A 9,965-nucleotide genomic window follows, 5' to 3' on the forward strand; every position below is an offset into this window, starting at 1 on the left:
GGGTTATAGCCCATCGTTTTTTGAATTTTTGAAAAAAATGTTATCCTCATTTTTCATCATTTTTGAACATGGGCTATAGCCCCTACCGTACGGCATACTATAGCACGCCGTTTTTCATCATTTTTGAGGATTTGAAGAAAATTCAAAATTTCAAAAAACATGGGTTATAGCCCATCGTTTTTTGAATTTTTGAAAAAAATGTTATCCTCATTTTTCATCATTTTTGAACATGGGCTATAGCCCCTACCGTACGGCATACTATAGCACGCCGTTTTTCATCATTTTTGAGGATTTGAAGAAAATTCAAAATTTCAAAAAACATGGGTTATAGCCCATTGTTTTTTGAATTTTTGAAAAAAATGTTATCCTCATTTTTCATCATTTTTGAACATGGGCTATAGCCCCTACCGTACGGCATACTATAGCACGCCGTTTTTCATCATTTTTGAGGATTTGAAGAAAATTCAAAATTTCAAAAAACATGGGTTATAGCCCATCGTTTTTTGAATTTTTGAAAAAAATGTTATCCTCATTTTTCATCATTTTTGAACATGGGCTATAGCCCCTACTGTACGGCATACTATAGCACGCCGTTTTTCATCATTTTTGAGGATTTGAAGAAAATTCAAAATTTCAAAAAACATGGGTTATAGCCCATCGTTTTTTGAATTTTTGAAAAAAATGTTATCCTCATTTTTCATCATTTTTGAACATGGGCTATAGCTCCTACCGTACGGCATACTATAGCACGCCGTTTTTCATCATTTTTGAGGATTTGAAGAAAATTCAAAATTTCAAAAAACATGGGTTATAGCCCATCGTTTTTTGATTTTTTGAAAAAAATGTTATCCTCATTTTTCATCATTTTTGAACATGGGCTATAGCCCCTACCGTACGGCATACTATAGCACGCCGTTTTTCATCATTTTTGAGGATTTGAAGAAAATTCAAAATTTCAAAAAACATGGGTTATAGCCCATCGTTTTTTGAATTTTTGAAAAAAATGTTATCCTCATTTTTCATCATTTTTGAACATGGGCTATAGCCCCTACCGTACGGCATACTATAGCACGCCGTTTTTCATCATTTTTGAGGATTTGAAGAAAATTCAAAATTTCAAAAAACATGGGTTATAGCCCATCGTTTTTTGAATTTTTGAAAAAAATGTTATCCTCATTTTTCATCATTTTTGAACATGGGCTATAGCCCCTACCGTACGGCATACTATAGCACGCCGTTTTTCATCATTTTTGAGGATTTGAAGAAAATTCAAAATTTCAAAAAACATGGGTTATAGCCCATTGTTTTTTGAATTTTTGAAAAAAATGTTATCCTCATTTTTCATCATTTTTGAACATGGGCTATAGCCCCTACCGTACGGCATACTATAGCACACCGTTTTTCATCATTTTTGAGGATTTGAAGAAAATTCAAAATTTCAAAAAACATGGGTTATAGCCCATCGTTTTTTGAATTTTTGAAAAAAATGTTATCCTCATTTTTCATCATTTTTGAACATGGGCTATAGCCCCTACCGTACGGCATACTATAGCACGCCGTTTTTCATCATTTTTGAGGATTTGAAGAAAATTCAAAATTTCAAAAAACATGGGTTATAGCCCATCGTTTTTTGAATTTTTGAAAAAAATGTTATCCTCATTTTTCATCATTTTTGAACATGGGCTATAGCCCCTACCGTACGGCATACTATAGCACGCCGTTTTTCATCATTTTTGAGGATTTGAAGAAAATTCTAAATTTCAAAAAACATGGGTTATAGCCCATCGTTTTTTGAATTTTTGAAAAAAATGTTATCCTCATTTTTCATCATTTTTGAACATGGGCTATAGCCCCTACCGTACGGCATACTATAGCACGCCGTTTTTCATCATTTTTGAGGATTTGAAGAAAATTCAAAATTTCAAAAAACATGGGTTATATCCCATCGTTTTTTGAATTTTTGAATAAAATGTTATCCTCATTTTTCATCAAGAACATGGGCTATAGCCCCTACCGTACGGCATACTATAGCACGCCGTTTTTCATCATTTTTGAGGATTTGAAGAAAATTCAAAATTTCAAAAAACATGGGTTATAGCCCATCGTTTTTTGAATTTTTGAATAAAATGTTATCCTCATTTTTCATCAAGAACATGGGCTATAGCCCCTACCGTACGGCATACTATAGCACGCCGTTTTTCATCATTTTTGAGGATTTGAAGAAAATTCAAAATTTCAAAAAACATGGGTTATAGCCCATCGTTTTTTGAATTTTTGAAAAAAATGTTATCCTCATTTTTCATCATTTTTGAACATGGGCTATAGCCCCTACCGTACGGCATACTATAGCACGCCGTTTTTCATCATTTTTGAGGATTTGAAGAAAATTCAAAATTTCAAAAAACATGGGTTATAGCCCATCGTTTTTTGAATTTTTGAAAAAAATGTTATCCTCATTTTTCATCATTTTTGAACATGGGCTATAGCCCCTACCGTACGGCATACTATAGCACGCCGTTTTTCATCATTTTTGAGGATTTGAAGAAAATTCAAAATTTCAAAAAACATGGGTTATAGCCCATCGTTTTTTGAATTTTTGAAAAAAATGTTATCCTCATTTTTCATCATTTTTGAACATGGGCTATAGCCCCTACCGTACGGCATACTATAGCACGCCGTTTTTCATAATTTTTGAGGATTTGAAGAAAATTCAAAATTTCAAAAAACATGGGTTATAGCCCATCGTTTTTTGAATTTTTGAAAAAAAAAATTATCCTCATTTTTCATCATTTTTGAACATGGGCTATAGCCCCTACCGTACGGCATACTATAGCACGCCGTTTTTCATCATTTTTGAGGATTTGAAGAAAATTCAAAATTTCAAAAAACATGGGTTATAGCCCATCGTTTTTTGATTTTTTGAAAAAAATGTTATCCTCATTTTTCATCATTTTTGAACATGGGCTATAGCCCCTACCGTACGGCATACTATAGCACGCCGTTTTTCATCATTTTTGAGGATTTGAAGAAAATTCAAAATTTCAAAAAACATGGGTTATAGCCCATCGTTTTTTGAATTTTTGAAAAAAATGTTATCCTCATTTTTCATCATTTTTGAACATGGGCTATAGCCCCTACCGTACGGCATACTATAGCACGCCGTTTTTCATCATTTTTGAGGATTTGAAGAAAATTCAAAATTTCAAAAAACATGGATTATAGCCCATCGTTTTTTGAATTTTTGAAAAAAATGTTATCCTCATTTTTCATCATTTTTGAACATGGGCTATAGCCCCTACCATACGGCATACTATAGCACGCCGTTTTTCATCATTTTTGAGGATTTGAAGAAAATTCAAAATTTCAAAAAACATGGGTTATAGCCCATCGTTTTTTTATTTTTGAAAAAAATGTTATCCTCATTTTTCATCATTTTTGAACATGGGCTATAGCCCCTACCGTACGGCATACTATAGCACGCCGTTTTTCATCAATTTTGAGGATTTGAAGAAAATTCAAAATTTCAAAAAACATGGGTTATAGCCCATCGTTTTTTGAATTTTTGAAAAAAATGTTATCCTCATTTTTCATCATTTTTGAACATGGGCTATAGCCCCTACCGTACGGCATACTATAGCACGCAGTTTTTCATCGTTTTTGAGGATTTGAAGAAAATTCAAAATTTCAAAAAACATGGGTTATAGCCCATCGTTTTTTGAATTTTTGAAAAAAATGTTATCCTCATTTTTCATCATTTTTGAACATGGGCTATAGCCCCTACCGTACGGCATACTATAGCACGCCGTTTTTCATCATTTTTGAGGATTTGAAGAAAATTCAAAATTTCAAAAAACATGGGTTATAGCCCATCGTTTTTTGAATTTTTGAAAAAAATGTTATCCTCATTTTTCATCATTTTTGAACATGGGCTATAGCCCCTACCGTATGGCATACTATAGCACGCCGTTTTTCATCATTTTTGAGGATTTGAAGAAAATTCAAAATTTCAAAAAACATGGGTTATAGCCCATCGTTTTTTGAATTTTTGAAAAAAATGTTATCCTCATTTTTCATCATTTTTGAACATGGGCTATAGCCCCTACCGTACGGCATACTATAGCACGCCGTTTTTCATCATTTTTGAGGATTTGAAGAAAATTCAAAATTTCAAAAAACATGGGTTATAGCCCATCGTTTTTTGAATTTTTGAAAAAAATGTTATCCTCATTTTTCATCATTTTTGAACATGGGCTATAGCCCCTACCGTACGGCATACTATAGCACGCCGTTTTTCATCATTTTTGAGGATTTGAAGAAAATTCAAAATTTCAAAAAACATGGGTTATATCCCATCGTTTTTTGAATTTTTGAATAAAATGTTATCCTCATTTTTCATCAAGAACATGGGCTATAGCCCCTACCGTACGGCATACTATAGCACGCCGTTTTTCATCATTTTTGAGGATTTGAAGAAAATTCAAAATTTCAAAAAACATGGGTTATAGCCCATCGTTTTTTGAATTTTTGAAAAAAATGTTATCCTCATTTTTCATCATTTTTGAACATGGGCTATAGCCCCTACCGTATGGCATACTATAGCACGCCGTTTTTCATCATTTTTGAGGATTTGAAGAAAATTCAAAATTTCAAAAAACATGGGTTATAGCCCATCGTTTTTTGAATTTTTGAAAAAAATGTTATCCTCATTTTTCATCATTTTTGAACATGGGCTATAGCCCCTACCGTACGGCATACTATAGCACGCCGTTTTTCATCATTTTTGAGGATTTGAAGAAAATTCAAAATTTCAAAAAACATGGGTTATAGCCCATCGTTTTTTGAATTTTTGAAAAAAATGTTATCCTCATTTTTCATCATTTTTGAACATGGGCTATAGCCCCTACCGTACGGCATACTATAGCACGCCGTTTTTCATCATTTTTGAGGATTTGAAGAAAATTCAAAATTTCAAAAAACATGGGTTATAGCCCATCGTTTTTTGAATTTTTGAAAAAAATGTTATCCTCATTTTTCATCATTTTTGAACATGGGCTATAGCCCCTACCGTACGGCATACTATAGCACGCCGTTTTTCATCATTTTTGAGGATTTGAAGAAAATTCAAAATTTCAAAAAACATGGGTTATATCCCATCGTTTTTTGAATTTTTGAATAAAATGTTATCCTCATTTTTCATCAAGAACATGGGCTATAGCCCCTACCGTACGGCATACTATAGCACGCCGTTTTTCATCATTTTTGAGGATTTGAAGAAAATTCAAAATTTCAAAAAACATGGGTTATAGCCCATCGTTTTTTGAATTTTTGAAAAAAATGTTATCCTCATTTTTCATCATTTTTGAACATGGGCTATAGCCCCTACCGTATGGCATACTATAGCACGCCGTTTTTCATCATTTTTGAGGATTTGAAGAAAATTCAAAATTTCAAAAAACATGGGTTATAGCCCATCGTTTTTTGAATTTTTGAAAAAAATGTTATCCTCATTTTTCATCATTTTTGAACATGGGCTATAGCCCCTACCGTACGGCATACTATAGCACGCCGTTTTTCATCATTTTTGAGGATTTGAAGAAAATTCAAAATTTCAAAAAACATGGGTTATAGCCCATCGTTTTTTGAATTTTTGAAAAGAATGTTATCCTCATTTTTCATCATTTTTGAACATGGGCTATAGCCCCTACCGTACGGCATACTATAGCACGCCGTTTTTCATCATTTTTGAGGATTTGAAGAAAATTCAAAATTTCAAAAAACATGGGTTATATCCCATCGTTTTTTGAATTTTTGAATAAAATGTTATCCTCATTTTTCATCAAGAACATGGGCTATAGCCCCTACCGTACGGCATACTATAGCACGCCGTTTTTCATCATTTTTGAGGATTTGAAGAAAATTCAAAATTTCAAAAAACATGGGTTATAGCCCATCGTTTTTTGAATTTTTGAATAAAATGTTATCCTCATTTTTCATCAAGAACATGGGCTATAGCCCCTACCGTACGGCATACTATAGCACGCCGTTTTTCATCATTTTTGAGGATTTGAAGAAAATTCAAAATTTCAAAAAACATGGGTTATAGCCCATCGTTTTTTGAATTTTTGAAAAAAATGTTATCCTCATTTTTCATCATTTTTGAACATGGGCTATAGCCCCTACCGTACGGCATACTATAGCACGCCGTTTTTCATCATTTTTGAGGATTTGAAGAAAATTCAAAATTTCAAAAAACATGGGTTATAGCCCATCGTTTTTTGAATTTTTGAAAAAAATGTTATCCTCATTTTTCATCATTTTTGAACATGGGCTATAGCCCCTACCGTACGGCATACTATAGCACGCCGTTTTTCATCATTTTTGAGGATTTGAAGAAAATTCAAAATTTCAAAAAACATGGGTTATAGCCCATCGTTTTTTGAATTTTTGAAAAAAATGTTATCCTCATTTTTCATCATTTTTGAACATGGGCTATAGCCCCTACCGTACGGCATACTATAGCACGCCGTTTTTCATCATTTTTGAGGATTTGAAGAAAATTCAAAATTTCAAAAAACATGGGTTATATCCCATCGTTTTTTGAATTTTTGAATAAAATGTTATCCTCATTTTTCATCAAGAACATGGGCTATAGCCCCTACCGTACGGCATACTATAGCACGCCGTTTTTCATCATTTTTGAGGATTTGAAGAAAATTCAAAATTTCAAAAAACATGGGTTATAGCCCATCGTTTTTTGAATTTTTGAAAAAAATGTTATCCTCATTTTTCATCATTTTTGAACATGGGCTATAGCCCCTACCGTATGGCATACTATAGCACGCCGTTTTTCATCATTTTTGAGGATTTGAAGAAAATTCAAAATTTCAAAAAACATGGGTTATAGCCCATCGTTTTTTGAATTTTTGAAAAAAATGTTATCCTCATTTTTCATCATTTTTGAACATGGGCTATAGCCCCTACCGTACGGCATACTATAGCACGCCGTTTTTCATCATTTTTGAGGATTTGAAGAAAATTCAAAATTTCAAAAAACATGGGTTATAGCCCATCGTTTTTTGAATTTTTGAAAAAAATGTTATCCTCATTTTTCATCATTTTTGAACATGGGCTATAGCCCCTACCGTACGGCATACTATAGCACGCCGTTTTTCATCATTTTTGAGGATTTGAAGAAAATTCAAAATTTCAAAAAACATGGGTTATATCCCATCGTTTTTTGAATTTTTGAATAAAATGTTATCCTCATTTTTCATCAAGAACATGGGCTATAGCCCCTACCGTACGGCATACTATAGCACGCCGTTTTTCATCATTTTTGAGGATTTGAAGAAAATTCAAAATTTCAAAAAACATGGGTTATAGCCCATCGTTTTTTGAATTTTTGAAAAAAATGTTATCCTCATTTTTCATCATGAACATGGGCTATAGCCCCTACCGTACGGCATACTATAGCACGCCGTTTTTCATCATTTTTGAGGATTTGAAGAAAATTCAAAATTTCAAAAAACATGGGTTATAGCCCATCGTTTTTTGAATTTTTGAAAAAAATGTTATCCTCATTTTTCATCATTTTTGAACATGGGCTATAGCCCCTACCGTACGGCATACTATAGCACGCCGTTTTTCATCATTTTTGAGGATTTGAAGAAAATTCAAAATTTCAAAAAACATGGGTTATAGCCCATTGTTTTTTGAATTTTTGAAAAAAATGTTATCCTCATTTTTCATCATTTTTGAACATGGGCTATAGCCCCTACCGTACGGCATACTATAGCACGCCGTTTTTCATCATTTTTGAGGATTTGAAGAAAATTCAAAATTTCAAAAAACATGGGTTATAGCCCATTGTTTTTTGAATTTTTGAAAAAAATGTTATCCTCATTTTTCATCATTTTTGAACATGGGCTATAGCCCCTACAGTACGGCATACTATAGCACGCCGTTTTTCATCATTTTTGAGGATTTGAAGAAAATTCAAAATTTCAAAAAACATGGGTTATAGCCCATCGTTTTTTGAATTTTTGAAAAAAATGTTATCCTCATTTTTCATCATTTTTGAACATGGGCTATAGCCCCTACCGTACGGCATACTATAGCACGCCGTTTTTCATCATTTTTGAGGATTTGAAGAAAATTCTAAATTTCAAAAAACATGGGTTATAGCCCATCGTTTTTTGAATTTTTGAATAAAATGTTATCCTCATTTTTCATCATTTTTGAACATGGGCTATAGCCCCTACCGTACGGCATACTATAGCACGCCGTTTTTCATCATTTTTGAGGATTTGAAGAAAATTCAAAATTTCAAAAAACATGGGTTATAGCCCATCGTTTTTTGAATTTTTGAAAAAAATGTTATCCTCATTTTTCATCAAGAACATGGGCTATAGCCCCTACCGTACGGCATACTATAGCACGCCGTTTTTCATCATTTTTGAGGATTTGAAGAAAATTCTAAATTTCAAAAAACATGGGTTATAGCCCATCGTTTTTTGAATTTTTGAATAAAATGTTATCCTCATTTTTCATCATTTTTGAACATGGGCTATAGCCCCTACCGTACGGCATACTATAGCACGCCGTTTTTCATCATTTTTGAGGATTTGAAGAAAATTCAAAATTTCAAAAAACATGGGTTATAGCCCATCGTTTTTTGAATTTTTGAAAAAAATGTTATCCTCATTTTTCATCATGAACATGGGCTATAGCCCCTACCGTACGGCATACTATAGCACGCCGTTTTTCATCATTTTTGAGGATTTGAAGAAAATTCAAAATTTCAAAAAACATGGGTTATAGCCCATTGTTTTTTGAATTTTTGAAAAAAATGTTATCCTCATTTTTCATCATTTTTGAACATGGGCTATAGCCCCTACCGTACGGCATACTATAGCACGCCGTTTTTCATCATTTTTGAGGATTTGAAGAAAATTCAAAATTTCAAAAAACATGGGTTATAGCCCATTGTTTTTTGATTTTTTGAAAAAAACGTTATCCTCATTTTTCATCATTTTTGAACATGGGCTATAGCCCCTACCGTACGGCATACTATAGCACGCCGTTTTTCATCATTTTTGAGGATTTGAAGAAATTTCAAAATTTCAAAAAACATGGGTTATAGCCCATTGTTTTTTGAATTTTTGAAAAAAATGTTATCCTCATTTTTCATCATTTTTGAACATGGGCTATAGCCCCTACCGTACGGCATACTTTAGCACGCCGTTTTTCATCATTTTTGAGGATTTGAAGAAAATTCAAAATTTCAAAAAACATGGGTTATAGCCCATCGTTTTTTGAATTTTTGAAAAAAATGTTATCCTCATTTTTCATCATTTTTGAACATGGGCTATAGCCCCTACCGTACGGCATACTATAGCACGCCGTTTTTCATCATTTTTGAGGATTTGAAGAAAATTCAAAATTTCAAAAAACATGGGTTATAGCCCATCGTTTTTTGAATTTTTGAAAAAAATGTTATCCTCATTTTTCATCATTTTTGAACATGGGCTATAGCCCCTACCGTACGGCATACTATAGCACGCCGTTTTTCATCATTTTTGAGGATTTGAAGAAAATTCAAAATTTCAAAAAACATGGGTTATAGCCCATCGTTTTTTGAATTTTTGAAAAAAATGTTATCCTCATTTTTCATCATTTTTGAACATGGGCTATAGCCCCTACCGTACGGCATACTATAGCACGCCGTTTTTCATCATTTTTGAGGATTTGAAGAAAATTCAAAATTTCAAAAAACATGGGTTATAGCCCATCGTTTTTTGAATTTTTGAAAAAAATGTTATCCTCATTTTTCATCATTTTTGAACATGGGCTATAGCCCCTACCGTACGGCATACTATAGCACGCCGTTTTTCATCATTTTTGAGGATTTGAAGAAAATTCAAAATTTCAAAAAACATGGGTTATAGCCCATCGTTTTTTGAATT

The sequence above is a fragment of the Protomyctophum bolini genome (genome assembly GCF_963924005.1).
Source record: "Protomyctophum bolini genome assembly, chromosome: 11".
NCBI lineage: Eukaryota > Metazoa > Chordata > Actinopteri > Myctophiformes > Myctophidae > Protomyctophum > Protomyctophum bolini.